The 25,576-nt window shown below is 47.4% G+C and overlaps 50 non-coding genes across 50 annotated transcripts; all 50 read right to left on the bottom strand.

Annotated features, from left to right (window-relative positions):
- Positions 1–258: 258 nt before the first annotated feature.
- On the bottom strand, positions 259–330 carry Trnat-agu (transfer RNA threonine (anticodon AGU)). Its single transcript has one exon. It is a non-coding gene; the product is annotated as a tRNA-Thr (tRNA).
- Positions 331–648: 318 nt separating this feature from the next.
- Trnak-cuu (transfer RNA lysine (anticodon CUU)) lies at positions 649–721 on the bottom strand. The gene has a single exon. It is a non-coding gene; the product is annotated as a tRNA-Lys (tRNA).
- A 439-nt stretch (positions 722–1,160) lies between these two features.
- On the bottom strand, positions 1,161–1,233 carry Trnar-ucg (transfer RNA arginine (anticodon UCG)). The gene has a single exon. It is a non-coding gene; the product is annotated as a tRNA-Arg (tRNA).
- Positions 1,234–1,781: 548 nt separating this feature from the next.
- On the bottom strand, positions 1,782–1,853 carry Trnat-agu (transfer RNA threonine (anticodon AGU)). The gene has a single exon. It is a non-coding gene; the product is annotated as a tRNA-Thr (tRNA).
- A 318-nt stretch (positions 1,854–2,171) lies between these two features.
- On the bottom strand, positions 2,172–2,244 carry Trnak-cuu (transfer RNA lysine (anticodon CUU)). The gene has a single exon. It is a non-coding gene; the product is annotated as a tRNA-Lys (tRNA).
- Positions 2,245–2,683: 439 nt separating this feature from the next.
- Positions 2,684–2,756, bottom strand: Trnar-ucg (transfer RNA arginine (anticodon UCG)). The gene has a single exon. It is a non-coding gene; the product is annotated as a tRNA-Arg (tRNA).
- A 542-nt stretch (positions 2,757–3,298) lies between these two features.
- Positions 3,299–3,370, bottom strand: Trnat-agu (transfer RNA threonine (anticodon AGU)). Its single transcript has one exon. It is a non-coding gene; the product is annotated as a tRNA-Thr (tRNA).
- A 318-nt stretch (positions 3,371–3,688) lies between these two features.
- On the bottom strand, positions 3,689–3,761 carry Trnak-cuu (transfer RNA lysine (anticodon CUU)). Its single transcript has one exon. It is a non-coding gene; the product is annotated as a tRNA-Lys (tRNA).
- Positions 3,762–4,200: 439 nt separating this feature from the next.
- On the bottom strand, positions 4,201–4,273 carry Trnar-ucg (transfer RNA arginine (anticodon UCG)). The gene has a single exon. It is a non-coding gene; the product is annotated as a tRNA-Arg (tRNA).
- A 550-nt stretch (positions 4,274–4,823) lies between these two features.
- On the bottom strand, positions 4,824–4,895 carry Trnat-agu (transfer RNA threonine (anticodon AGU)). The gene has a single exon. It is a non-coding gene; the product is annotated as a tRNA-Thr (tRNA).
- Positions 4,896–5,213: 318 nt separating this feature from the next.
- On the bottom strand, positions 5,214–5,286 carry Trnak-cuu (transfer RNA lysine (anticodon CUU)). Its single transcript has one exon. It is a non-coding gene; the product is annotated as a tRNA-Lys (tRNA).
- Positions 5,287–5,725: 439 nt separating this feature from the next.
- On the bottom strand, positions 5,726–5,798 carry Trnar-ucg (transfer RNA arginine (anticodon UCG)). The gene has a single exon. It is a non-coding gene; the product is annotated as a tRNA-Arg (tRNA).
- A 559-nt stretch (positions 5,799–6,357) lies between these two features.
- Positions 6,358–6,429, bottom strand: Trnat-agu (transfer RNA threonine (anticodon AGU)). Its single transcript has one exon. It is a non-coding gene; the product is annotated as a tRNA-Thr (tRNA).
- A 318-nt stretch (positions 6,430–6,747) lies between these two features.
- On the bottom strand, positions 6,748–6,820 carry Trnak-cuu (transfer RNA lysine (anticodon CUU)). Its single transcript has one exon. It is a non-coding gene; the product is annotated as a tRNA-Lys (tRNA).
- A 439-nt stretch (positions 6,821–7,259) lies between these two features.
- Trnar-ucg (transfer RNA arginine (anticodon UCG)) lies at positions 7,260–7,332 on the bottom strand. Its single transcript has one exon. It is a non-coding gene; the product is annotated as a tRNA-Arg (tRNA).
- Positions 7,333–7,892: 560 nt separating this feature from the next.
- On the bottom strand, positions 7,893–7,964 carry Trnat-agu (transfer RNA threonine (anticodon AGU)). The gene has a single exon. It is a non-coding gene; the product is annotated as a tRNA-Thr (tRNA).
- A 318-nt stretch (positions 7,965–8,282) lies between these two features.
- Positions 8,283–8,355, bottom strand: Trnak-cuu (transfer RNA lysine (anticodon CUU)). The gene has a single exon. It is a non-coding gene; the product is annotated as a tRNA-Lys (tRNA).
- A 439-nt stretch (positions 8,356–8,794) lies between these two features.
- On the bottom strand, positions 8,795–8,867 carry Trnar-ucg (transfer RNA arginine (anticodon UCG)). Its single transcript has one exon. It is a non-coding gene; the product is annotated as a tRNA-Arg (tRNA).
- A 551-nt stretch (positions 8,868–9,418) lies between these two features.
- Positions 9,419–9,490, bottom strand: Trnat-agu (transfer RNA threonine (anticodon AGU)). The gene has a single exon. It is a non-coding gene; the product is annotated as a tRNA-Thr (tRNA).
- Positions 9,491–9,808: 318 nt separating this feature from the next.
- Positions 9,809–9,881, bottom strand: Trnak-cuu (transfer RNA lysine (anticodon CUU)). The gene has a single exon. It is a non-coding gene; the product is annotated as a tRNA-Lys (tRNA).
- Positions 9,882–10,320: 439 nt separating this feature from the next.
- Positions 10,321–10,393, bottom strand: Trnar-ucg (transfer RNA arginine (anticodon UCG)). The gene has a single exon. It is a non-coding gene; the product is annotated as a tRNA-Arg (tRNA).
- A 559-nt stretch (positions 10,394–10,952) lies between these two features.
- On the bottom strand, positions 10,953–11,024 carry Trnat-agu (transfer RNA threonine (anticodon AGU)). Its single transcript has one exon. It is a non-coding gene; the product is annotated as a tRNA-Thr (tRNA).
- A 318-nt stretch (positions 11,025–11,342) lies between these two features.
- On the bottom strand, positions 11,343–11,415 carry Trnak-cuu (transfer RNA lysine (anticodon CUU)). Its single transcript has one exon. It is a non-coding gene; the product is annotated as a tRNA-Lys (tRNA).
- Positions 11,416–11,854: 439 nt separating this feature from the next.
- Positions 11,855–11,927, bottom strand: Trnar-ucg (transfer RNA arginine (anticodon UCG)). The gene has a single exon. It is a non-coding gene; the product is annotated as a tRNA-Arg (tRNA).
- Positions 11,928–12,484: 557 nt separating this feature from the next.
- On the bottom strand, positions 12,485–12,556 carry Trnat-agu (transfer RNA threonine (anticodon AGU)). Its single transcript has one exon. It is a non-coding gene; the product is annotated as a tRNA-Thr (tRNA).
- A 318-nt stretch (positions 12,557–12,874) lies between these two features.
- Positions 12,875–12,947, bottom strand: Trnak-cuu (transfer RNA lysine (anticodon CUU)). Its single transcript has one exon. It is a non-coding gene; the product is annotated as a tRNA-Lys (tRNA).
- Positions 12,948–13,386: 439 nt separating this feature from the next.
- On the bottom strand, positions 13,387–13,459 carry Trnar-ucg (transfer RNA arginine (anticodon UCG)). Its single transcript has one exon. It is a non-coding gene; the product is annotated as a tRNA-Arg (tRNA).
- A 584-nt stretch (positions 13,460–14,043) lies between these two features.
- On the bottom strand, positions 14,044–14,115 carry Trnat-agu (transfer RNA threonine (anticodon AGU)). The gene has a single exon. It is a non-coding gene; the product is annotated as a tRNA-Thr (tRNA).
- Positions 14,116–14,433: 318 nt separating this feature from the next.
- Trnak-cuu (transfer RNA lysine (anticodon CUU)) lies at positions 14,434–14,506 on the bottom strand. Its single transcript has one exon. It is a non-coding gene; the product is annotated as a tRNA-Lys (tRNA).
- A 439-nt stretch (positions 14,507–14,945) lies between these two features.
- Positions 14,946–15,018, bottom strand: Trnar-ucg (transfer RNA arginine (anticodon UCG)). Its single transcript has one exon. It is a non-coding gene; the product is annotated as a tRNA-Arg (tRNA).
- A 556-nt stretch (positions 15,019–15,574) lies between these two features.
- On the bottom strand, positions 15,575–15,646 carry Trnat-agu (transfer RNA threonine (anticodon AGU)). Its single transcript has one exon. It is a non-coding gene; the product is annotated as a tRNA-Thr (tRNA).
- A 318-nt stretch (positions 15,647–15,964) lies between these two features.
- Trnak-cuu (transfer RNA lysine (anticodon CUU)) lies at positions 15,965–16,037 on the bottom strand. Its single transcript has one exon. It is a non-coding gene; the product is annotated as a tRNA-Lys (tRNA).
- A 439-nt stretch (positions 16,038–16,476) lies between these two features.
- Trnar-ucg (transfer RNA arginine (anticodon UCG)) lies at positions 16,477–16,549 on the bottom strand. The gene has a single exon. It is a non-coding gene; the product is annotated as a tRNA-Arg (tRNA).
- A 539-nt stretch (positions 16,550–17,088) lies between these two features.
- Trnat-agu (transfer RNA threonine (anticodon AGU)) lies at positions 17,089–17,160 on the bottom strand. The gene has a single exon. It is a non-coding gene; the product is annotated as a tRNA-Thr (tRNA).
- A 318-nt stretch (positions 17,161–17,478) lies between these two features.
- Trnak-cuu (transfer RNA lysine (anticodon CUU)) lies at positions 17,479–17,551 on the bottom strand. The gene has a single exon. It is a non-coding gene; the product is annotated as a tRNA-Lys (tRNA).
- A 439-nt stretch (positions 17,552–17,990) lies between these two features.
- Positions 17,991–18,063, bottom strand: Trnar-ucg (transfer RNA arginine (anticodon UCG)). Its single transcript has one exon. It is a non-coding gene; the product is annotated as a tRNA-Arg (tRNA).
- Positions 18,064–18,608: 545 nt separating this feature from the next.
- Trnat-agu (transfer RNA threonine (anticodon AGU)) lies at positions 18,609–18,680 on the bottom strand. The gene has a single exon. It is a non-coding gene; the product is annotated as a tRNA-Thr (tRNA).
- Positions 18,681–18,998: 318 nt separating this feature from the next.
- On the bottom strand, positions 18,999–19,071 carry Trnak-cuu (transfer RNA lysine (anticodon CUU)). Its single transcript has one exon. It is a non-coding gene; the product is annotated as a tRNA-Lys (tRNA).
- Positions 19,072–19,510: 439 nt separating this feature from the next.
- Trnar-ucg (transfer RNA arginine (anticodon UCG)) lies at positions 19,511–19,583 on the bottom strand. Its single transcript has one exon. It is a non-coding gene; the product is annotated as a tRNA-Arg (tRNA).
- A 545-nt stretch (positions 19,584–20,128) lies between these two features.
- On the bottom strand, positions 20,129–20,200 carry Trnat-agu (transfer RNA threonine (anticodon AGU)). The gene has a single exon. It is a non-coding gene; the product is annotated as a tRNA-Thr (tRNA).
- Positions 20,201–20,518: 318 nt separating this feature from the next.
- On the bottom strand, positions 20,519–20,591 carry Trnak-cuu (transfer RNA lysine (anticodon CUU)). Its single transcript has one exon. It is a non-coding gene; the product is annotated as a tRNA-Lys (tRNA).
- A 439-nt stretch (positions 20,592–21,030) lies between these two features.
- Trnar-ucg (transfer RNA arginine (anticodon UCG)) lies at positions 21,031–21,103 on the bottom strand. Its single transcript has one exon. It is a non-coding gene; the product is annotated as a tRNA-Arg (tRNA).
- Positions 21,104–21,648: 545 nt separating this feature from the next.
- On the bottom strand, positions 21,649–21,720 carry Trnat-agu (transfer RNA threonine (anticodon AGU)). The gene has a single exon. It is a non-coding gene; the product is annotated as a tRNA-Thr (tRNA).
- Positions 21,721–22,038: 318 nt separating this feature from the next.
- On the bottom strand, positions 22,039–22,111 carry Trnak-cuu (transfer RNA lysine (anticodon CUU)). The gene has a single exon. It is a non-coding gene; the product is annotated as a tRNA-Lys (tRNA).
- A 439-nt stretch (positions 22,112–22,550) lies between these two features.
- Positions 22,551–22,623, bottom strand: Trnar-ucg (transfer RNA arginine (anticodon UCG)). Its single transcript has one exon. It is a non-coding gene; the product is annotated as a tRNA-Arg (tRNA).
- Positions 22,624–23,171: 548 nt separating this feature from the next.
- Positions 23,172–23,243, bottom strand: Trnat-agu (transfer RNA threonine (anticodon AGU)). The gene has a single exon. It is a non-coding gene; the product is annotated as a tRNA-Thr (tRNA).
- A 318-nt stretch (positions 23,244–23,561) lies between these two features.
- Trnak-cuu (transfer RNA lysine (anticodon CUU)) lies at positions 23,562–23,634 on the bottom strand. The gene has a single exon. It is a non-coding gene; the product is annotated as a tRNA-Lys (tRNA).
- Positions 23,635–24,073: 439 nt separating this feature from the next.
- On the bottom strand, positions 24,074–24,146 carry Trnar-ucg (transfer RNA arginine (anticodon UCG)). Its single transcript has one exon. It is a non-coding gene; the product is annotated as a tRNA-Arg (tRNA).
- Positions 24,147–24,691: 545 nt separating this feature from the next.
- Trnat-agu (transfer RNA threonine (anticodon AGU)) lies at positions 24,692–24,763 on the bottom strand. The gene has a single exon. It is a non-coding gene; the product is annotated as a tRNA-Thr (tRNA).
- A 318-nt stretch (positions 24,764–25,081) lies between these two features.
- On the bottom strand, positions 25,082–25,154 carry Trnak-cuu (transfer RNA lysine (anticodon CUU)). The gene has a single exon. It is a non-coding gene; the product is annotated as a tRNA-Lys (tRNA).
- Positions 25,155–25,576: the final 422 nt, after the last annotated feature.

The following is a 25,576-nucleotide window of genomic DNA, read 5'->3' on the forward strand; positions in this document are numbered from 1 at the left end:
CGACGACGACGACGACGATGATAATCGCGAGGGTCTTTATCAGGGGTAGAAAATACATCACAAGAACTAAGTATTTCACGTCGGCATTCACCGGAGACTGCCAAAAGCAGCAGTGTCTGGTGCCCACTTTAATAGCACCATTCACACTATTCATTTGCGAGAGCATTTCTTAAATACCGCACCCATTCATAATTTTTTTTATCCTTGACCGCTTTTTTCGAAAGGGCCACGGTGGGAGGGGCTGTTACAAAATTCATTTGCCTCCTGTGAGGATCGAACTCACGACCTCTGGTTTACTAGACCAGCGCTCTGCCACTGAGCTAAGGAGGCGCCTCCTAGCGCGCTTTTCGGGTACTTTGTTCTTACAGACTAGTGAATCGGAGACCTTCAGCTCGAAACGCACCGCATGGGCGACCATTATTTGCATTTCGTTAGCACAGCTGCTGCTTTCCTACACATCTCACACCATATCGATGTACAAATTAAATTCCAAAACAAATTTATTTCATTTCAGAGTTACTTTCAGCTTCAAATACCGTTCCTCTGATATTCATCCGAAGCTAGGCATCGTCGTAACCCGTTACGTTCATCACGCAAGGCTCACGAGAGGGGCGCATGTTGGATCCGCGTAGACACAAAATTTTGAGGCGCCCAGCGTGGGGCTCGAACCCACGACCGTGAGATTAAGAGTCTCATGCTCTACCGACTGAGCTAGCCGGGCTGTACACAAGGGTTACGAGCCATACAATACTGATTTGACCTGCGACCATCTATTGAAGATTCTTTTGACTACAGCTTATTTCCTGCTTCCACAAATCAGCTACAATCCTATTTAATGAAAAATTGTCTCCGAAAGGCATCAAATCTGCTTGAAATGATACGTGGCTATCAGCACCATTATTCAACACACATGCTCGACTGTGCGCAGACGCCTGTGGCGTAGCCCTTGGGTCCTGAATCAGATGCAGTAGTTGCAACAAAAACTCTCCTGAACGGCACTGTGCCGAAAATTTCGCTACAGATCACCCTTGTGTTGCTTGTGCTTCAGGTAGACGCCGGTTTTGCAGCCAGGAAGCGGACAGCAGCTACTTTCAACTAGTTTTGCAGTACTCAAACAACACACTAAAACAGCATGCATCTTTTGCAGAACAGGAAAAACTCGACCGTGACAGGATTCGAACCTGCAATCTTCCGATCCGAAGTCCGACGCCTTATCCATTAGGCCACACGGTCACTGGCGCAATATGCTTCCCCACACACACCTCATTTTCACCATTTGTACACTTGGCGGAATGAATTTCCCATCTTTGACCCAGTTCTCCATCTCAAATTTTAGTACTAAAAGTGCGACGCTACTTCTTGCTGTGTCCCATCGCAAGTTACATTCAAGCCCTTATGACGCTGATCAAACAAGAGGTGGCAAATCAGCTTCAATCGCTTAGTGCCATCTCAGTCGCTTGCGGAAGGTACCTCACCTTAAGTGATACAATGGCGAGTTGTCGCTATTACCAAAGCGCCGCCGCCGCCGACGACGACGACGATGATAATCGCGAGGGTCTTTATCAGGGGTAGAAAATACATCACAAGAACTAAGTATTTCACGTCGGCATTCACCGGAGACTGCCAAAAGCAGCAGTGTCTGGTGCCCACTTTAATAGCACCATTCACACTATTCATTTGCGAGAGCATTTCTTAAATACCGCACCCATTCATAATTTTTTTTATCCTTGACCGCTTTTTTCGAAAGGGCCACGGTGGGAGGGGCTGTTACAAAATTCATTTGCCTCCTGTGAGGATCGAACTCACGACCTCTGGTTTACTAGACCAGCGCTCTGCCACTGAGCTAAGGAGGCGCCTCCTAGCGCGCTTTTCGGGTACTTTGTTCTTACAGACTAGTGAATCGGAGCCCTTCAGCTCGAAACGCACCGCATGAGCGACCATTATTTGCATTTCGTTAGCACAGCTGCTGCTTTCCTACACATCTCACACCATATCGATGTACAAATTAAATTCCAAAACAAATTTATTTCATTTCAGAGTTACTTTCAGCTTCAAATACCGTTCCTCTGATATTCATCCGAAGCTAGGCATCGTCGTAACCCGTTACGTTCATCACGCAAGGCTCACGAGAGGGGCGCATGTTGGATCCGCGTAGACACAAAATTTTGAGGCGCCCAGCGTGGGGCTCGAACCCACGACCCTGAGATTAAGAGTCTCATGCTCTACCGACTGAGCTAGCCGGGCTGTACACAAGGGTTACGAGCCATACAATACTGATTTGACCTGCGACCATCTATTGAAGATTCTTTTGACTACAGCTTATTTCCTGCTTCCACAAATCAGCTACAATCCTATTTAATGAAAAATTGTCTCCGAAAGGCATCAAATCTGCTTGAAATGATACGTGGCTATCAGCACCATTATTCAACACACATGCTCGACTGTGCGCAGACGCCTGTGGCGTAGCCCTTGGGTCCTGAATCAGATGCAGTAGTTGCAACAAAAACTCTCCTGAACGGCACTGTGCCGAAAATTTCGCTACAGATCACCCTTGTGTTGCTTGTGCTTCAGGTAGACGCCGGTTTTGCAGCCAGGAAGCGGACAGCAGCTACTTTCAACTAGTTTTGCAGTACTCAAACAACACACTAAAACAGCATGCATCTTTTGCAGAACAGGAAAAACTCGACCGTGACAGGATTCGAACCTGCAATCTTCCGATCCGAAGTCCGACGCCTTATCCATTAGGCCACACGGTCACTGGCGCAATATGCTTCCCCACACACACCTCATTTTCACCATTTGTACACTTGGCGGAATGAATTTCCCATCTTTGACCCAGTTCTCCATCTCAAATTTTAGTACTAAAAGTGCGACGCTACTTCTTGCTGTGTCCCATCGCAAGTTACATTCAAGCCCTTATGACGCTGATCAAACAAGAGGTGGCAAATCAGCTTCAATCGCTTAGTGCCATCTCAGTCGCTTGCGGAAGGTACCTCACCTTAAGTGATACAATGGCGAGTTGTCGCTATTACCAAAGCGCCGCCGCCGCCGCCGACGATGATAATCGCGAGGGTCTTTATCAGGGGTAGAAAATACATCACAAGAACTAAGTATTTCACGTCGGCATTCACCGGAGACTGCCAAAAGCAGCAGTGTCTGGTGCCCACTTTAATAGCACCATTCACACTATTCATTTGCGAGAGCATTTCTTAAATACCGCACCCATTCATAATTTTTTTTATCCTTGACCGCTTTTTTCGAAAGGGCCACGGTGGGAGGGGCTGTTACAAAATTCATTTGCCTCCTGTGAGGATCGAACTCACGACCTCTGGTTTACTAGACCAGCGCTCTGCCACTGAGCTAAGGAGGCGCCTCCTAGCGCGCTTTTCGGGTACTTTGTTCTTACAGACTAGTGAATCGGAGACCTTCAGCTCGAAACGCACCGCATGGGCGACCATTATTTGCATTTCGTTAGCACAGCTGCTGCTTTCCTACACATCTCACACCATATCGATGTACAAATTAAATTCCAAAACAAATTTATTTCATTTCAGAGTTACTTTCAGCTTCAAATACCGTTCCTCTGATATTCATCCGAAGCTAGGCATCGTCGTAACCCGTTACGTTCATCACGCAAGGCTCACGAGAGGGGCGCATGTTGGATCCGCGTAGACACAAAATTTTGAGGCGCCCAGCGTGGGGCTCGAACCCACGACCGTGAGATTAAGAGTCTCATGCTCTACCGACTGAGCTAGCCGGGCTGTACACAAGGGTTACGAGCCATACAATACTGATTTGACCTGCGACCATCTATTGAAGATTCTTTTGACTACAGCTTATTTCCTGCTTCCACAAATCAGCTACAATCCTATTTAATGAAAAATTGTCTCCGAAAGGCATCAAATCTGCTTGAAATGATACGTGGCTATCAGCACCATTATTCAACACACATGCTCGACTGTGCGCAGACGCCTGTGGCGTAGCCCTTGGGTCCTGAATCAGATGCAGTAGTTGCAACAAAAACTCTCCTGAACGGCACTGTGCCGAAAATTTCGCTACAGATCACCCTTGTGTTGCTTGTGCTTCAGGTAGACGCCGGTTTTGCAGCCAGGAAGCGGACAGCAGCTACTTTCAACTAGTTTTGCAGTACTCAAACAACACACTAAAACAGCATGCATCTTTTGCAGAACAGGAAAAACTCGACCGTGACAGGATTCGAACCTGCAATCTTCCGATCCGAAGTCCGACGCCTTATCCATTAGGCCACACGGTCACTGGCGCAATATGCTTCCCCACACACACCTCATTTTCACCATTTGTACACTTGGCGGAATGAATTTCCCATCTTTGACCCAGTTCTCCATCTCAAATTTTAGTACTAAAAGTGCGACGCTACTTCTTGCTGTGTCCCATCGCAAGTTACATTCAAGCCCTTATGACGCTGATCAAACAAGAGGTGGCAAATCAGCTTCAATCGCTTAGTGCCATCTCAGTCGCTTGCGGAAGGTACCTCACCTTAAGTGATACAATGGCGAGTTGTCGCTATTACCAAAGCGCCGCCGCCGCCGACGACGACGACGACGATGATAATCGCGAGGGTCTTTATCAGGGGTAGAAAATACATCACAAGAACTAAGTATTTCACGTCGGCATTCACCGGAGACTGCCAAAAGCAGCAGTGTCTGGTGCCCACTTTAATAGCACCATTCACACTATTCATTTGCGAGAGCATTTCTTAAATACCGCACCCATTCATAATTTTTTTATCCTTGACCGCTTTTTTCGAAAGGGCCACGGTGGGAGGGGCTGTTACAAAATTCATTTGCCTCCTGTGAGGATCGAACTCACGACCTCTGGTTTACTAAACCAGCGCTCTGCCACTGAGCTAAGGAGGCGCCTCCTAGCGCGCTTTTCGGGTACTTTGTTCTTACAGACTAGTGAATCGGAGACCTTCAGCTCGAAACGCACCGCATGGGCGACCATTATTTGCATTTCGTTAGCACAGCTGCTGCTTTCCTACACATCTCACACCATATCGATGTACAAATTAAATTCCAAAACAAATTTATTTCATTTCAGAGTTACTTTCAGCTTCAAATACCGTTCCTCTGATATTCATCCGAAGCTAGGCATCGTCGTAACCCGTTACGTTCATCACGCAAGGCTCACGAGAGGGGCGCATGTTGGATCCGCGTAGACACAAAATTTTGAGGCGCCCAGCGTGGGGCTCGAACCCACGACCGTGAGATTAAGAGTCTCATGCTCTACCGACTGAGCTAGCCGGGCTGTACACAAGGGTTACGAGCCATACAATACTGATTTGACCTGCGACCATCTATTGAAGATTCTTTTGACTACAGCTTATTTCCTGCTTCCACAAATCAGCTACAATCCTATTTAATGAAAAATTGTCTCCGAAAGGCATCAAATCTGCTTGAAATGATACGTGGCTATCAGCACCATTATTCAACACACATGCTCGACTGTGCGCAGACGCCTGTGGCGTAGCCCTTGGGTCCTGAATCAGATGCAGTAGTTGCAACAAAAACTCTCCTGAACGGCACTGTGCCGAAAATTTCGCTACAGATCACCCTTGTGTTGCTTGTGCTTCAGGTAGACGCCGGTTTTGCAGCCAGGAAGCGGACAGCAGCTACTTTCAACTAGTTTTGCAGTACTCAAACAACACACTAAAACAGCATGCATCTTTTGCAGAACAGGAAAAACTCGACCGTGACAGGATTCGAACCTGCAATCTTCGGATCCGAAGTCCGACGCCTTATCCATTAGGCCACACGGTCACTGGCGCAATATGCTTCCCCACACACACCTCATTTTCACCATTTGTACACTTGGCGGAATGAATTTCCCATCTTTGACCCAGTTCTCCATCTCAAATTTTAGTACTAAAAGTGCGACGCTACTTCTTGCTGTGTCCCATCGCAAGTTACATTCAAGCCCTTATGACGCTGATCAAACAAGAGGTGGCAAATCAGCTTCAATCGCTTAGTGCCATCTCAGTCGCTTGCGGAAGGTACCTCACCTTAAGTGATACAATGGCGAGTTGTCGCTATTACCAAAGCGCCGCCGCCGCCGCCGACGACGACGACGACGACGACGATGATAATCGCGAGGGTCTTTATCAGGGGTAGAAAATACATCACAAGAACTAAGTATTTCACGTCGGCATTCACCGGAGACTGCCAAAAGCAGCAGTGTCTGGTGCCCACTTTAATAGCACCATTCACACTATTCATTTGCGAGAGCATTTCTTAAATACCGCACCCATTCATAATTTTTTTATCCTTGACCGCTTTTTTCGAAAGGGCCACGGTGGGAGGGGCTGTTACAAAATTCATTTGCCTCCTGTGAGGATCGAACTCACGACCTCTGGTTTACTAGACCAGCGCTCTGCCACTGAGCTAAGGAGGCGCCTCCTAGCGCGCTTTTCGGGTACTTTGTTCTTACAAACTAGTGAATCGGAGACCTTCAGCTCGAAACGCACCGCATGGGCGACCATTATTTGCATTTCGTTAGCACAGCTGCTGCTTTCCTACACATCTCACACCATATCGATGTACAAATTAAATTCCAAAACAAATTTATTTCATTTCAGAGTTACTTTCAGCTTCAAATACCGTTCCTCTGATATTCATCCGAAGCTAGGCATCGTCGTAACCCGTTACGTTCATCACGCAAGGCTCACGAGAGGGGCGCATGTTGGATCCGCGTAGACACAAAATTTTGAGGCGCCCAGCGTGGGGCTCGAACCCACGACCGTGAGATTAAGAGTCTCATGCTCTACCGACTGAGCTAGCCGGGCTGTACACAAGGGTTACGAGCCATACAATACTGATTTGACCTGCGACCATCTATTGAAGATTCTTTTGACTACAGCTTATTTCCTGCTGCCACAAATCAGCTACAATCCTATTTAATGAAAAATTGTCTCCGAAAGGCATCAAATCTGCTTGAAATGATACGTGGCTATCAGCACCATTATTCAACACACATGCTCGACTGTGCGCAGACGCCTGTGGCGTAGCCCTTGGGTCCTGAATCAGATGCAGTAGTTGCAACAAAAACTCTCCTGAACGGCACTGTGCCGAAAATTTCGCTACAGATCACCCTTGTCTTGCTTGTGCTTCAGGTAGACGCCGGTTTTACAGCCAGGAAGCGGACAGCAGCTACTTTCAACTAGTTTTGCAGTACTCAAACAACACACTAAAACAGCATGCATCTTTTGCAGAACAGGAAAAACTCGACCGTGACAGGATTCGAACCTGCAATCTTCGGATCCGAAGTCCGACGCCTTATCCATTAGGCCACACGGTCACTGGCGCAATATGCTTCCCCACACACACCTCATTTTCACCATTTGTACACTTGGCGGAATGAATTTCCCATCTTTGACCCAGTTCTCCATCTCAAATTTTAGTACTAAAAGTGCGACGCTACTTCTTGCTGTGTCCCATCGCAAGTTACATTCAAGCCCTTATGACGCTGATCAAACAAGAGGTGGCAAATCAGCTTCAATCGCTTAGTGCCATCTCAGTCGCTTGCGGAAGGTACCTCACCTTAAGTGATACAATGGCGAGTTGTCGCTATTACCAAAGCGCCGCCGCCGCCGACGACGACGACGACGACGACGACGATGATAATCGCGAGGGTCTTTATCAGGGGTAGAAAATACATCACAAGAACTAAGTATTTCACGTCGGCATTCACCGGAGACTGCCAAAAGCAGCAGTGTCTGGTGCCCACATTAATAGCACCATTCACACTATTCATTTGCGAGAGCATTTCTTAAATACCGCACCCATTCATAATTTTTTTTATCCTTGACCGCTTTTTTCGAAAGGGCCACGGTGGGAGGGGCTGTTACAAAATTCATTTGCCTCCTGTGAGGATCGAACTCACGACCTCTGGTTTACTAGACCAGCGCTCTGCCACTGAGCTAAGGAGGCGCCTCCTAGCGCGCTTTTCGGGTACTTTGTTCTTACAGACTAGTGAATCGGAGCCCTTCAGCTCGAAACGCACCGCATGAGCGACCATTATTTGCATTTCGTTAGCACAGCTGCTGCTTTCCTACACATCTCACACCATATCGATGTACAAATTAAATTCCAAAACAAATTTATTTCATTTCAGAGTTACTTTCAGTTTCAAATACCGTTCCTCTGATATTCATCCGAAGCTAGGTATCGTCGTAACCCGTTACGTTCATCACGCAAGGCTCACGAGAGGGGCGCATGTTGGATCCGCGTAGACACAAAATTTTGAGGCGCCCAGCGTGGGGCTCGAACCCACGACCGTGAGATTAAGAGTCTCATGCTCTACCGACTGAGCTAGCCGGGCTGTACACAAGGGTTACGAGCCATACAATACTGATTTGACCTGCGACCATCTATTGAAGATTCTTTTGACTACAGCTTATTTCCTGCTTCCACAAATCAGCTACAATCCTATTTAATGAAAAATTGTCTCCGAAAGGCATCAAATCTGCTTGAAATGATACGTGGCTATCAGCACCATTATTCAACACACATGCTCGACTGTGCGCAGACGCCTGTGGCGTAGCCCTTGGGTCCTGAATCAGATGCAGTAGTTGCAACAAAAACTCTCCTGAACGGCACTGTGCCGAAAATTTCGCTACAGATCACCCTTGTGTTGCTTGTGCTTCAGGTAGACGCCGGTTTTGCAGCCAGGAAGCGGACAGCAGCTACTTTCAACTAGTTTTGCAGTACTCAAACAACACACTAAAACAGCATGCATCTTTTGCAGAACAGGAAAAACTCGACCGTGACAGGATTCGAACCTGCAATCTTCCGATCCGAAGTCCGACGCCTTATCCATTAGGCCACACGGTCACTGGCGCAATATGCTTCCCCACACACACCTCATTTTCACCATTTGTACACTTGGCGGAATGAATTTCCCATCTTTGACCCAGTTCTCCATCTCAAATTTTAGTACTAAAAGTGCGACGCTACTTCTTGCTGTGTCCCATCGCAAGTTACATTCAAGCCCTTATGACGCTGATCAAACAAGAGGTGGCAAATCAGCTTCAATCGCTTAGTGCCATCTCAGTCGCTTGCGGAAGGTACCTCACCTTAAGTGATACAATGGCGAGTTGTCGCTATTACCAAAGCGCCGCCGCCGCCGCCGCCGCCGACGACGATGATAATCGCGAGGGTCTTTATCAGGGGTAGAAAATACATCACAAGAACTAAGTATTTCACGTCGGCATTCACCGGAGACTGCCAAAAGCAGCAGTGTCTGGTGCCCACTTTAATAGCACCATTCACACTATTCATTTGCGAGAGCATTTCTTAAATACCGCACCCATTCATAATTTTTTTTATCCTTGACCGCTTTTTTCGAAAGGGCCACGGTGGGAGGGGCTGTTACAAAATTCATTTGCCTCCTGTGAGGATCGAACTCACGACCTCTGGTTTACTAGACCAGCGCTCTGCCACTGAGCTAAGGAGGCGCCTCCTAGCGCGCTTTTCGGGTACTTTGTTCTTACAGACTAGTGAATCGGAGACCTTCAGCTCGAAACGCACCGCATGGGCGACCATTATTTGCATTTCGTTAGCACAGCTGCTGCTTTCCTACACATCTCACACCATATCGATGTACAAATTAAATTCCAAAACAAATTTATTTCATTTCAGAGTTACTTTCAGCTTCAAATACCGTTCCTCTGATATTCATCCGAAGCTAGGCATCGTCGTAACCCGTTACGTTCATCACGCAAGGCTCACGAGAGGGGCGCATGTTGGATCCGCGTAGACACAAAATTTTGAGGCGCCCAGCGTGGGGCTCGAACCCACGACCCTGAGATTAAGAGTCTCATGCTCTACCGACTGAGCTAGCCGGGCTGTACACAAGGGTTACGAGCCATACAATACTGATTTGACCTGCGACCATCTATTGAAGATTCTTTTGACTACAGCTTATTTCCTGCTTCCACAAATCAGCTACAATCCTATTTAATGAAAAATTGTCTCCGAAAGGCATCAAATCTGCTTGAAATGATACGTGGCTATCAGCACCATTATTCAACACACATGCTCGACTGTGCGCAGACGCCTGTGGCGTAGCCCTTGGGTCCTGAATCAGATGCAGTAGTTGCAACAAAAACTCTCCTGAACGGCACTGTGCCGAAAATTTCGCTACAGATCACCCTTGTGTTGCTTGTGCTTCAGGTAGACGCCGGTTTTGCAGCCAGGAAGCGGACAGCAGCTACTTTCAACTAGTTTTGCAGTACTCAAACAACACACTAAAACAGCATGCATCTTTTGCAGAACAGGAAAAACTCGACCGTGACAGGATTCGAACCTGCAATCTTCCGATCCGAAGTCCGACGCCTTATCCATTAGGCCACACGGTCACTGGCGCAATATGCTTCCCCACACACACCTCATTTTCACCATTTGTACACTTGGCGGAATGAATTTCCCATCTTTGACCCAGTTCTCCATCTCAAATTTTAGTACTAAAAGTGCGACGCTACTTCTTGCTGTGTCCCATCGCAAGTTACATTCAAGCCCTTATGACGCTGATCAAACAAGAGGTGGCAAATCAGCTTCAATCGCTTAGTGCCATCTCAGTCGCTTGCGGAAGGTACCTCACCATAAGTGATACAATGGCGAGTTGTCGCTATTACCAAAGCGCCGCCGCCGCCGACGACGACGACGACGACGACGACGATGATAATCGCGAGGGTCTTTATCAGGGGTAGAAAATACATCACAAGAACTAAGTATTTCACGTCGGCATTCACCGGAGACTGCCAAAAGCAGCAGTGTCTGGTGCCCACTTTAATAGCACCATTCACACTATTCATTTGCGAGAGCATTTCTTAAATACCGCACCCATTCATAATTTTTTTATCCTTGACCGCTTTTTTCGAAAGGGCCACGGTGGGAGGGGCTGTTACAAAATTCATTTGCCTCCTGTGAGGATCGAACTCACGACCTCTGGTTTACTAGACCAGCGCTCTGCCACTGAGCTAAGGAGGCGCCTCCTAGCGCGCTTTTCGGGTACTTTGTTCTTACAGACTAGTGAATCGGAGACCTTCAGCTCGAAACGCACCGCATGGGCGACCATTATTTGCATTTCGTTAGCACAGCTGCTGCTTTCCTACACATCTCACACCATATCGATGTACAAATTAAATTCCAAAACAAATTTATTTCATTTCAGAGTTACTTTCAGCTTCAAATACCGTTCCTCTGATATTCATCCGAAGCTAGGCATCGTCGTAACCCGTTACGTTCATCACGCAAGGCTCACGAGAGGGGCGCATGTTGGATCCGCGTAGACACAAAATTTTGAGGCGCCCAGCGTGGGGCTCGAACCCACGACCGTGAGATTAAGAGTCTCATGCTCTACCGACTGAGCTAGCCGGGCTGTACACAAGGGTTACGAGCCATACAATACTGATTTGACCTGCGACCATCTATTGAAGATTCTTTTGACTACAGCTTATTTCCTGCTGCCACAAATCAGCTACAATCCTATTTAATGAAAAATTGTCTCCGAAAGGCATCAAATCTGCTTGAAATGATACGTGGCTATCAGCACCATTATTCAACACACATGCTCGACTGTGCGCAGACGCCTGTGGCGTAGCCCTTGGGTCCTGAATCAGATGCAGTAGTTGCAACAAAAACTCTCCTGAACGGCACTGTGCCGAAAATTTCGCTACAGATCACCCTTGTCTTGCTTGTGCTTCAGGTAGACGCCGGTTTTACAGCCAGGAAGCGGACAGCAGCTACTTTCAACTAGTTTTGCAGTACTCAAACAACACACTAAAACAGCATGCATCTTTTGCAGAACAGGAAAAACTCGACCGTGACAGGATTCGAACCTGCAATCTTCGGATCCGAAGTCCGACGCCTTATCCATTAGGCCACACGGTCACTGGCGCAATATGCTTCCCCACACACACCTCATTTTCACCATTTGTACACTTGGCGGAATGAATTTCCCATCTTTGACCCAGTTCTCCATCTCAAATTTTAGTACTAAAAGTGCGACGCTACTTCTTGCTGTGTCCCATCGCAAGTTACATTCAAGCCCTTATGACGCTGATCAAACAAGAGGTGGCAAATCAGCTTCAATCGCTTAGTGCCATCTCAGTCGCTTGCGGAAGGTACCTCACCTTAAGTGATACAATGGCGAGTTGTCGCTATTACCAAAGCGCCGCCGCCGCCGCCGACGACGACGACGACGACGATGATAATCGCGAGGGTCTTTATCAGGGGTAGAAAATACATCACAAGAACTAAGTATTTCACGTCGGCATTCACCGGAGACTGCCAAAAGCAGCAGTGTCTGGTGCCCACATTAATAGCACCATTCACACTATTCATTTGCGAGAGCATTTCTTAAATACCGCACCCATTCATAATTTTTTTTATCCTTGACCGCTTTTTTCGAAAGGGCCACGGTGGGAGGGGCTGTTACAAAATTCATTTGCCTCCTGTGAGGATCGAACTCACGACCTCTGGTTTACTAGACCAGCGCTCTGCCACTGAGCTAAGGAGGCGCCTCCTAGCGCGCTTTTCGGGTACTTTGTTCTTACAGACTAGTGAATCGGAGCCCTTCAGCTCGAAACGCACCGCATGAGCGACCATTATTTGCATTTCGTTAGCACAGCTGCTGCTTTCCTACACATCTCACACCATATCGATGTACAAATTAAATTCCAAAACAAATTTATTTCATTTCAGAGTTACTTTCAGTTTCAAATACCGTTCCTCTGATATTCATCCGAAGCTAGGTATCGTCGTAACCCGTTACGTTCATCACGCAAGGCTCACGAGAGGGGCGCATGTTGGATCCGCGTAGACACAAAATTTTGAGGCGCCCAGCGTGGGGCTCGAACCCACGACCGTGAGATTAAGAGTCTCATGCTCTACCGACTGAGCTAGCCGGGCTGTACACAAGGGTTACGAGCCATACAATACTGATTTGACCTGCGACCATCTATTGAAGATTCTTTTGACTACAGCTTATTTCCTGCTTCCACAAATCAGCTACAATCCTATTTAATGAAAAATTGTCTCCGAAAGGCATCAAATCTGCTTGAAATGATACGTGGCTATCAGCACCATTATTCAACACACATGCTCGACTGTGCGCAGACGCCTGTGGCGTAGCCCTTGGGTCCTGAATCAGATGCAGTAGTTGCAACAAAAACTCTCCTGAACGGCACTGTGCCGAAAATTTCGCTACAGATCACCCTTGTGTTGCTTGTGCTTCAGGTAGACGCCGGTTTTGCAGCCAGGAAGCGGACAGCAGCTACTTTCAACTAGTTTTGCAGTACTCAAACAACACACTAAAACAGCATGCATCTTTTGCAGAACAGGAAAAACTCGACCGTGACAGGATTCGAACCTGCAATCTTCCGATCCGAAGTCCGACGCCTTATCCATTAGGCCACACGGTCACTGGCGCAATATGCTTCCCCACACACACCTCATTTTCACCATTTGTACACTTGGCGGAATGAATTTCCCATCTTTGACCCAGTTCTCCATCTCAAATTTTAGTACTAAAAGTGCGACGCTACTTCTTGCTGTGTCCCATCGCAAGTTACATTCAAGCCCTTATGACGCTGATCAAACAAGAGGTGGCAAATCAGCTTCAATCGCTTAGTGCCATCTCAGTCGCTTGCGGAAGGTACCTCACCTTAAGTGATACAATGGCGAGTTGTCGCTATTACCAAAGCGCCGCCGCCGCCGCCGCCGACGACGACGACGACGACGACGACGACGACGACGACGACGACGATGATAATCGCGAGGGTCTTTATCAGGGGTAGAAAATACATCACAAGAACTAAGTATTTCACGTCGGCATTCACCGGAGACTGCCAAAAGCAGCAGTGTCTGGTGCCCACATTAATAGCACCATTCACACTATTCATTTGCGAGAGCATTTCTTAAATACCGCACCCATTCATAATTTTTTTTATCCTTGACCGCTTTTTTCGAAAGGGCCACGGTGGGAGGGGCTGTTACAAAATTCATTTGCCTCCTGTGAGGATCGAACTCACGACCTCTGGTTTACTAGACCAGCGCTCTGCCACTGAGCTAAGGAGGCGCCTCCTAGCGCGCTTTTCGGGTACTTTGTTCTTACAGACTAGTGAATCGGAGCCCTTCAGCTCGAAACGCACCGCATGAGCGACCATTATTTGCATTTCGTTAGCACAGCTGCTGCTTTCCTACACATCTCACACCATATCGATGTACAAATTAAATTCCAAAACAAATTTATTTCATTTCAGAGTTACTTTCAGTTTCAAATACCGTTCCTCTGATATTCATCCGAAGCTAGGTATCGTCGTAACCCGTTACGTTCATCACGCAAGGCTCACGAGAGGGGCGCATGTTGGATCCGCGTAGACACAAAATTTTGAGGCGCCCAGCGTGGGGCTCGAACCCACGACCGTGAGATTAAGAGTCTCATGCTCTACCGACTGAGCTAGCCGGGCTGTACACAAGGGTTACGAGCCATACAATACTGATTTGACCTGCGACCATCTATTGAAGATTCTTTTGACTACAGCTTATTTCCTGCTTCCACAAATCAGCTACAATCCTATTTAATGAAAAATTGTCTCCGAAAGGCATCAAATCTGCTTGAAATGATACGTGGCTATCAGCACCATTATTCAACACACATGCTCGACTGTGCGCAGACGCCTGTGGCGTAGCCCTTGGGTCCTGAATCAGATGCAGTAGTTGCAACAAAAACTCTCCTGAACGGCACTGTGCCGAAAATTTCGCTACAGATCACCCTTGTGTTGCTTGTGCTTCAGGTAGACGCCGGTTTTGCAGCCAGGAAGCGGACAGCAGCTACTTTCAACTAGTTTTGCAGTACTCAAACAACACACTAAAACAGCATGCATCTTTTGCAGAACAGGAAAAACTCAACCGTGACAGGATTCGAACCTGCAATCTTCCGATCCGAAGTCCGACGCCTTATCCATTAGGCCACACGGTCACTGGCGCAATATGCTTCCCCACACACACCTCATTTTCACCATTTGTACACTTGGCGGAATGAATTTCCCATCTTTGACCCAGTTCTCCATCTCAAATTTTAGTACTAAAAGTGCGACGCTACTTCTTGCTGTGTCCCATCGCAAGTTACATTCAAGCCCTTATGACGCTGATCAAACAAGAGGTGGCAAATCAGCTTCAATCGCTTAGTGCCATCTCAGTCGCTTGCGGAAGGTACCTCACCTTAAGTGATACAATGGCGAGTTGTCGCTATTACCAAAGCGCCGCCGCCGACGACGACGACGACGACGACGACGATGATAATCGCGAGGGTCTTTATCAGGGGTAGAAAATACATCACAAGAACTAAGTATTTCACGTCGGCATTCACCGGAGACTGCCAAAAGCAGCAGTGTCTGGTGCCCACTTTAATAGCACCATTCACACTATTCATTTGCGAGAGCATTTCTTAAATACCGCACCCATTCATAATTTTTTTATCCTTGACCGCTTTTTTCGAAAGGGCCACGGTGGGAGGGGCTGTTACAAAATTCATTTGCCTCCTGTGAGGATCGAACTCACGACCTCTGGTTTACTAGACAAGCGCTCTGCCACTGAGCTAAGGAGGCGCCTCCTAGCGCGCTTTTCGGGTACTTTGTTCTTACAGACTAGTGAATCGGAGACCTTCAGCTCGAAACGCACCGCATGGGCGACCATTATTTGCATTTCGTTAGCACAGCTGCTGCTTTCCTACACATCTCACACCATATCGATGTACAAATTAAATTCCAAAACAAATTTATTTCATTTCAGAGTTACTTTCAGCTTCAAATACCGTTCCTCTGATATTCATCCGAAGCTAGGCATCGTCGTAACCCGTTACGTTCATCACGCAAGGCTCACGAGAGGGGCGCATGTTGGATCCGCGTAGACACAAAATTTTGAGGCGCCCAGCGTGGGGCTCGAACCCACGACCGTGAGATTAAGAGTCTCATGCTCTACCGACTGAGCTAGCCGGGCTGTACACAAGGGTTACGAGCCATACAATACTGATTTGACCTGCGACCATCTATTGAAGATTCTTTTGACTACAGCTTATTTCCTGCTGCCACAAATCAGCTACAATCCTATTTAATGAAAAATTGTCTCCGAAAGGCATCAAATCTGCTTGAAATGATACGTGGCTATCAGCACCATTATTCAACACACATGCTCGACTGTGCGCAGACGCCTGTGGCGTAGCCCTTGGGTCCTGAATCAGATGCAGTAGTTGCAACAAAAACTCTCCTGAACGGCACTGTGCCGAAAATTTCGCTACAGATCACCCTTGTCTTGCTTGTGCTTCAGGTAGACGCCGGTTTTACAGCCAGGAAGCGGACAGCAGCTACTTTCAACTAGTTTTGCAGTACTCAAACAACACACTAAAACAGCATGCATCTTTTGCAGAACAGGAAAAACTCGACCGTGACAGGATTCGAACCTGCAATCTTCGGATCCGAAGTCCGACGCCTTATCCATTAGGCCACACGGTCACTGGCGCAATATGCTTCCCCACACACACCTCATTTTCACCATTTGTACACTTGGCGGAATGAATTTCCCATCTTTGACCCAGTTCTCCATCTCAAATTTTAGTACTAAAAGTGCGACGCTACTTCTTGCTGTGTCCCATCGCAAGTTACATTCAAGCCCTTATGACGCTGATCAAACAAGAGGTGGCAAATCAGCTTCAATCGCTTAGTGCCATCTCAGTCGCTTGCGGAAGGTACCTCACCTTAAGTGATACAATGGCGAGTTGCCGCTATTACCAAAGCGCCGCCGCCGACGACGACGACAATCGCGAGGGTCTTTATCAGGGGTAGAAAATACATCACAAGAACTAAGTATTTCACGTCGGCATTCACCAGAGACTGCCAAAAGCAGCAGTGTCTGGTGCCCACTTTAATAGCACCATTCACACTATTCATTTGCGAGAGCATTTCTTAAATACCGCACCCATTCATAATTTTTTTTATCCTTGACCGCTTTTTTCGAAAGGGCCACGGTGGGAGGGGCTGTTACAAAATTCATTTGCCTCCTGTGAGGATCGAACTCACGACCTCTGGTTTACTAGACCAGCGCTCTGCCACTGAGCTAAGGAGGCGCCTCCTAGCGCGCTTTTCGGGTACTTTGTTCTTACAGACTAGTGAATCGGAGCCCTTCAGCTCGAAACGCACCGCATGAGCGACCATTATTTGCATTTCGTTAGCACAGCTGCTGCTTTCCTACACATCTCACACCATATCGATGTACAAATTAAATTCCAAAACAAATTTATTTCATTTCAGAGTTACTTTCAGCTTCAAATACCGTTCCTCTGATATTCATCCGAAGCTAGGCATCGTCGTAACCCGTTACGTTCATCACGCAAGGCTCACGAGAGGGGCGCATGTTGGATCCGCGTAGACACAAAATTTTGAGGCGCCCAGCGTGGGGCTCGAACCCACGACCCTGAGATTAAGAGTCTCATGCTCTACCGACTGAGCTAGCCGGGCTGTACACAAGGGTTACGAGCCATACAATACTGATTTGACCTGCGACCATCTATTGAAGATTCTTTTGACTACAGCTTATTTCCTGCTGCCACAAATCAGCTACAATCCTATTTAATGAAAAATTGTCTCCGAAAGGCATCAAATCTGCTTGAAATGATACGTGGCTATCAGCACCATTATTCAACACACATGCTCGACTGTGCGCAGACGCCTGTGGCGTAGCCCTTGGGTCCTGAATCAGATGCAGTAGTTGCAACAAAAACTCTCCTGAACGGCACTGTGCCGAAAATTTCGCTACAGATCACCCTTGTGTTGCTTGTGCTTCAGGTAGACGCCGGTTTTGCAGCCAGGAAGCGGACAGCAGCTACTTTCAACTAGTTTTGCAGTACTCAAACAACACACTAAAGCAGCATGCATCTTTTGCAGAACAGGAAAAACTCGACCGTGACAGGATTCGAACCTGCAATCTTCGGATCCGAAGTCCGACGCCTTATCCATTAGGCCACACGGTCACTGGCGCAATATGCTTCCCCACACACACCTCATTTTCACCATTTGTACACTTGGCGGAATGAATTTCCCATCTTTGACCCAGTTCTCCATCTCAAATTTTAGTACTAAAAGTGCGACGCTACTTCTTGCTGTGTCCCATCGCAAGTTACATTCAAGCCCTTATGACGCTGATCAAACAAGAGGTGGCAAATCAGCTTCAATCGCTTAGTGCCATCTCAGTCGCTTGCGGAAGGTACCTCACCTTAAGTGATACAATGGCGAGTTGTCGCTATTACCAAAGCGCCGCCGCCGCCGCCGACGACGATGATAATCGCGAGGGTCTTTATCAGGGGTAGAAAATACATCACAAGAACTAAGTATTTCACGTCGGCATTCACCGGAGACTGCCAAAAGCAGCAGTGTCTGGTGCCCACTTTAATAGCACCATTCACACTATTCATTTGCGAGAGCATTTCTTAAATACCGCACCCATTCATAATTTTTTTTATCCTTGACCGCTTTTTTCGAAAGGGCCACGGTGGGAGGGGCTGTTACAAAATTCATTTGCCTCCTGTGAGGATCGAACTCACGACCTCTGGTTTACTAGACCAGCGCTCTGCCACTGAGCTAAGGAGGCGCCTCCTAGCGCGCTTTTCGGGTACTTTGTTCTTACAGACTAGTGAATCGGAGCCCTTCAGCTCGAAACGCACCGCATGAGCGACCATTATTTGCATTTCGTTAGCACAGCTGCTGCTTTCCTACACATCTCACACCATATCGATGTACAAATTAAATTCCAAAACAAATTTATTTCATTTCAGAGTTACTTTCAGCTTCAAATACCGTTCCTCTGATATTCATCCGAAGCTAGGTATCGTCGTAACCCGTTACGTTCATCACGCAAGGCTCACGAGAGGGGCGCATGTTGGATCCGCGTAGACACAAAATTTTGAGGCGCCCAGCGTGGGGCTCGAACCCACGACCCTGAGATTAAGAGTCTCATGCTCTACCGACTGAGCTAGCCGGGCTGTACACAAGGGTTACGAGCCATACAATACTGATTTGACCTGCGACCATCTATTGAAGATTCTTTTGACTACAGCTTATTTCCTGCTGCCACAAATCAGCTACAATCCTATTTAATGAAAAATTGTCTCCGAAAGGCATCAAATCTGCTTGAAATGATACGTGGCTATCAGCACCATTATTCAACACACATGCTCGACTGTGCGCAGACGCCTGTGGCGTAGCCCTTGGGTCCTGAATCAGATGCAGTAGTTGCAACAAAAACTCTCCTGAACGGCACTGTGCCGAAAATTTCGCTACAGATCACCCTTGTGTTGCTTGTGCTTCAGGTAGACGCCGGTTTTGCAGCCAGGAAGCGGACAGCAGCTACTTTCAACTAGTTTTGCAGTACTCAAACAACACACTAAAACAGCATGCATCTTTTGCAGAACAGGAAAAACTCGACCGTGACAGGATTCGAACCTGCAATCTTCCGATCCGAAGTCCGACGCCTTATCCATTAGGCCACACGGTCACTGGCGCAATATGCTTCCCCACACACACCTCATTTTCACCATTTGTACACTTGGCGGAATGAATTTCCCATCTTTGACCCAGTTCTCCATCTCAAATTTTAGTACTAAAAGTGCGACGCTACTTCTTGCTGTGTCCCATCGCAAGTTACATTCAAGCCCTTATGACGCTGATCAAACAAGAGGTGGCAAATCAGCTTCAATCGCTTAGTGCCATCTCAGTCGCTTGCGGAAGGTACCTCACCTTAAGTGATACAATGGCGAGTTGTCGCTATTACCAAAGCGCCGCCGCCGCCGCCGACGACGATGATAATCGCGAGGGTCTTTATCAGGGGTAGAAAATACATCACAAGAACTAAGTATTTCACGTCGGCATTCACCGGAGACTGCCAAAAGCAGCAGTGTCTGGTGCCCACTTTAATAGCACCATTCACACTATTCATTTGCGAGAGCATTTCTTAAATACCGCACCCATTCATAATTTTTTTTATCCTTGACCGCTTTTTTCGAAAGGGCCACGGTGGGAGGGGCTGTTACAAAATTCATTTGCCTCCTGTGAGGATCGAACTCACGACCTCTGGTTTACTAGACCAGCGCTCTGCCACTGAGCTAAGGAGGCGCCTCCTAGCGCGCTTTTCGGGTACTTTGTTCTTACAGACTAGTGAATCGGAGCCCTTCAGCTCGAAACGCACCGCATGAGCGACCATTATTTGCATTTCGTTAGCACAGCTGCTGCTTTCCTACACATCTCACACCATATCGATGTACAAATTAAATTCCAAAACAAATTTATTTCATTTCAGAGTTACTTTCAGCTTCAAATACCGTTCCTCTGATATTCATCCGAAGCTAGGTATCGTCGTAACCCGTTACGTTCATCACGCAAGGCTCACGAGAGGGGCGCATGTTGGATCCGCGTAGACACAAAATTTTGAGGCGCCCAGCGTGGGGCTCGAACCCACGACCGTGAGATTAAGAGTCTCATGCTCTACCGACTGAGCTAGCCGGGCTGTACACAAGGGTTACGAGCCATACAATACTGATTTGACCTGCGACCATCTATTGAAGATTCTTTTGACTACAGCTTATTTCCTGCTGCCACAAATCAGCTACAATCCTATTTAATGAAAAATTGTCTCCGAAAGGCATCAAATCTGCTTGAAATGATACGTGGCTATCAGCACCATTATTCAACACACATGCTCGACTGTGCGCAGACGCCTGTGGCGTAGCCCTTGGGTCCTGAATCAGATGCAGTAGTTGCAACAAAAACTCTCCTGAACGGCACTGTGCCGAAAATTTCGCTACAGATCACCCTTGTGTTGCTTGTGCTTCAGGTAGACGCCGGTTTTGCAGCCAGGAAGCGGACAGCAGCTACTTTCAACTAGTTTTGCAGTACTCAAACAACACACTAAAACAGCATGCATCTTTTGCAGAACAGGAAAAACTCGACCGTGACAGGATTCGAACCTGCAATCTTCGGATCCGAAGTCCGACGCCTTATCCATTAGGCCACACGGTCACTGGCGCAATATGCTTCCCCACACACACCTCATTTTCACCATTTGTACACTTGGCGGAATGAATTTCCCATCTTTGACCCAGTTCTCCATCTCAAATTTTAGTACTAAAAGTGCGACGCTACTTCTTGCTGTGTCCCATCGCAAGTTACATTCAAGCCCTTATGACGCTGATCAAACAAGAGGTGGCAAATCAGCTTCAATCGCTTAGTGCCATCTCAGTCGCTTGCGGAAGGTACCTCACCTTAAGTGATACAATGGCGAGTTGTCGCTATTACCAAAGCGCCGCCGCCGCCGCCGACGACGATGATAATCGCGAGGGTCTTTATCAGGGGTAGAAAATACATCACAAGAACTAAGTATTTCACGTCGGCATTCACCGGAGACTGCCAAAAGCAGCAGTGTCTGGTGCCCACTTTAATAGCACCATTCACACTATTCATTTGCGAGAGCATTTCTTAAATACCCCACCCATTCATAATTTTTTTTATCCTTGACCGCTTTTTTCGAAAGGGCCACGGTGGGAGGGGCTGTTACAAAATTCATTTGCCTCCTGTGAGGATCGAACTCACGACCTCTGGTTTACTAGACCAGCGCTCTGCCACTGAGCTAAGGAGGCGCCTCCTAGCGCGCTTTTCGGGTACTTTGTTCTTACAGACTAGTGAATCGGAGCCCTTCAGCTCGAAACGCACCGCATGAGCGACCATTATTTGCATTTCGTTAGCACAGCTGCTGCTTTCCTACACATCTCACACCATATCGATGTACAAATTAAATTCCAAAACAAATTTATTTCATTTCAGAGTTACTTTCAGCTTCAAATACCGTTCCTCTGATATTCATCCGAAGCTAGGCATCGTCGTAACCCGTTACGTTCATCACGCAAGGCTCACGAGAGGGGCGCATGTTGGATCCGCGTAGACACAAAATTTTGAGCCGCCCAGCGTGGGGCTCGAACCCAGGACCCTGAGATTAAGAGTCTCATGCTCTACTGACTGAGCTAGCCGGGCTGTACACAAGGGTTACGAGCCATACAATACTGATTTGACCTGCGACCATCTATTGAAGATTCTTTTGACTACAGCTTATTTCCTGCTGCCACAAATCAGCTACAATCCTATTTAATGAAAAATTGTCTCCGAAAGGCATCAAATCTGCTTGAAATGATACGTGGCTATCAGCACCATTATTCAACACACATGCTCGACTGTGCGCAGACGCCTGTGGCGTAGCCCTTGGGTCCTGAATCAGATGCAGTAGTTGCAACAAAAACTCTCCTGAACGGCACTGTGCCGAAAATTTCGCTACAGATCACCCTTGTGTTGCTTGTGCTTCAGGTAGACGCCGGTTTTGCAGCCAGGAAGCGGACAGCAGCTACTTTCAACTAGTTTTGCAGTACTCAAACAACACACTAAAGCAGCATGCATCTTTTGCAGAACAGGAAAAACTCAACCGTGACAGGATTCGAACCTGCAATCTTCGGATCCGAAGTCCGACGCCTTATCCATTAGGCCACACGGTCACTGGCGCAATATGCTTCCCCACACACACCTCATTTTCACCATTTGTACACTTGGCGGAATGAATTTCCCATCTTTGACCCAGTTCTCCATCTCAAATTTTAGTACTAAAAGTGCGACGCTACTTCTTGCTGTGTCCCATCGCAAGTTACATTCAAGCCCTTATGACGCTGATCAAACAAGAGGTGGCAAATCAGCTTCAATCGCTTAGTGCCATCTCAGTCGCTTGCGGAAGGTACCTCACCTTAAGTGATACAATGGCGAGTTGTCGCTATTACCAAAGCGCCGCCGCCGCCGACGACGACGACGATGATAATCGCGAGGGTCTTTATCAGGGGTAGAAAATACATCACAAGAACTAAGTATTTCACGTCGGCATTCACCGGAGACTGCCAAAAGCAGCAGTGTCTGGTGCCCACTTTAATAGCACAATTCACACTATTCATTTGCGAGAGCATTTCTTAAATACCGCACCCATTCATAATTTTTTTTATCCTTGACCGCTTTTTTCGAAAGGGCCACGGTGGGAAGGGCTGTTACAAAATTCATTTGCCTCCTGTGAGGATCGACCTCTCGACCTCTGGTTTACTAGACCAGCGCTCTGCCACTGAGCTAAGGAGGCGCCTCCTAGCGCGCTTTTCGGGTACTTTGTTCTTACAGACTAGTGAATCGGAGCCCTTCAGCTCGAAACGCACCGCATGAGCGACCATTATTTGCATTTCGTTAGCACAGCTGCTGCTTTCCTACACATCTCACACCATATCGATGTACAAATTAAATTCCAAAACAAATTTATTTCATTTCAGAGTTACTTTCAGCTTCAAATACCGTTCCTCTGATATTCATCCGAAGCTAGGCATCGTCGTAACCCGTTACGTTCATCACGCAAGGCTCACGAGAGGGGCGCATGTTGGATCCGCGTAGACACAAAATTTTGAGGCGCCCAGCGTGGGGCTCGAACCCACGACCCTGAGATTAAGAGTCTCATGCTCTACCGACTGAGCTAGCCGGGCTGTACACAAGGGTTACGAGCCATACAATACTGATTTGACCTGCGACCATCTATTGAAGATTCTTTTGACTACAGCTTATTTCCTGCTGCCACAAATCAGCTACAATCCTATTTAATGAAAAATTGTCTCCGAAAGGCATCAAATCTGCTTGAAATGATACGTGGCTATCAGCACCATTATTCAACACACATGCTCGACAGTGCGCAGACGCCTGTGGCGTAGCCCTTGGGTCCTGAATCAGATGCAGTAGTTGCAACAAAAACTCTCCTGAACGGCACTGTGCCGAAAATTTCGCTACAGATCACCCTTGTCTTGCTTGTGCTTCAGGTAGACGCCGGTTTTGCAGCCAGGAAGCGGACAGCAGCTACTTTCAACTAGTTTTGCAGTACTCAAACAACACACTAAAACAGCATGCATCTTTTGCAGAACAGGAAAAACTCAACCGTGACAGGATTCGAACCTGCAATCTTCGGATCCGAAGTCCGACGCCTTATCCATTAGGCCACACGGTCACTGGCGCAATATGCTTCCCCACACACACCTCATTTTCACCATTTGTACACTTGGCGGAATGAATTTCCCATCTTTGACCCAGTTCTCCATCTCAAATTTTAGTACTAAAAGTGCGACGCTACTTCTTGCTGTGTCCCATCGCAAGTTACATTCAAGCCCTTATGACGCTGATCAAACAAGAGGTGGCAAATCAGCTTCAATCGCTTAGTGCCATCTCAGTCGCTTGCGGAAGGTACCTCACCTTAAGTGATACAATGGCGAGTTGTCGCTATTACCAAAGCGCCGCCGCCGCCGCCGACGACGATGATAATCGCGAGGGTCTTTATCAGGGGTAGAAAATACATCACAAGAACTAAGTATTTCACGTCGGCATTCACCGGAGACTGCCAAAAGCAGCAGTGTCTGGTGCCCACTTTAATAGCACCATTCACACTATTCATTTGCGAGAGCATTTCTTAAATACCGCACCCATTCATAATTTTTTTTATCCTTGACCGCTTTTTTCGAAAGGGCCACGGTGGGAGGGGCTGTTACAAAATTCATTTGCCTCCTGTGAGGATCGAACTCACGACCTCTGGTTTACTAGACCAGCGCTCTGCCACTGAGCTAAGGAGGCGCCTCCTAGCGCGCTTTTCGGGTACTTTGTTCTTACAGACTAGTGAATCGGAGCCCTTCAGCTCGAAACGCACCGCATGAGCGACCATTATTTGCATTTCGTTAGCACAGCTGCTGCTTTCCTACACATCTCACACCATATCGATGTACAAATTAAATTCCAAAACAAATTTATTTCATTTCAGAGTTACTTTCAGCTTCAAATACCGTTCCTCTGATATTCATCCGAAGCTAGGCATCGTCGTAACCCGTTACGTTCATCACGCAAGGCTCACGAGAGGGGCGCATGTTGGATCCGCGTAGACACAAAATTTTGAGGCGCCCAGCGTGGGGCTCGAACCCACGACCCTGAGATTAAGAGTCTCATGCTCTACCAACTGAGCTAGCCGGGCTGTACACAAGGGTTACGAGCCATACAATACTGATTTGACCTGCGACCATCTATTGAAGATTCTTTTGACTACAGCTTATTTCCTGCTGCCACAAATCAGCTACAATCCTATTTAATGAAAAATTGTCTCCGAAAGGCATCAAATCTGCTTGAAATGATACGTGGCTATCAGCACCATTATTCAACACACATGCTCGACTGTGCGCAGACGCCTGTGGCGTAGCCCTTGGGTCCTGAATCAGATGCAGTAGTTGCAACAAAAACTCTCCTGAACGGCACTGTGCCGAAAATTTCGCTACAGATCACCCTTGTCTTGCTTGTGCTTCAGGTAGACGCCGGTTTTGCAGCCAGGAAGCGGACAGCAGCTACTTTCAACTAGTTTTGCAGTACTCAAACAACACACTAAAACAGCATGCATCTTTT

The sequence above is a fragment of the Schistocerca cancellata genome, chromosome 8 (genome assembly GCF_023864275.1).
Source record: "Schistocerca cancellata isolate TAMUIC-IGC-003103 chromosome 8, iqSchCanc2.1, whole genome shotgun sequence".
Lineage (NCBI taxonomy): Eukaryota > Metazoa > Arthropoda > Insecta > Orthoptera > Acrididae > Schistocerca > Schistocerca cancellata.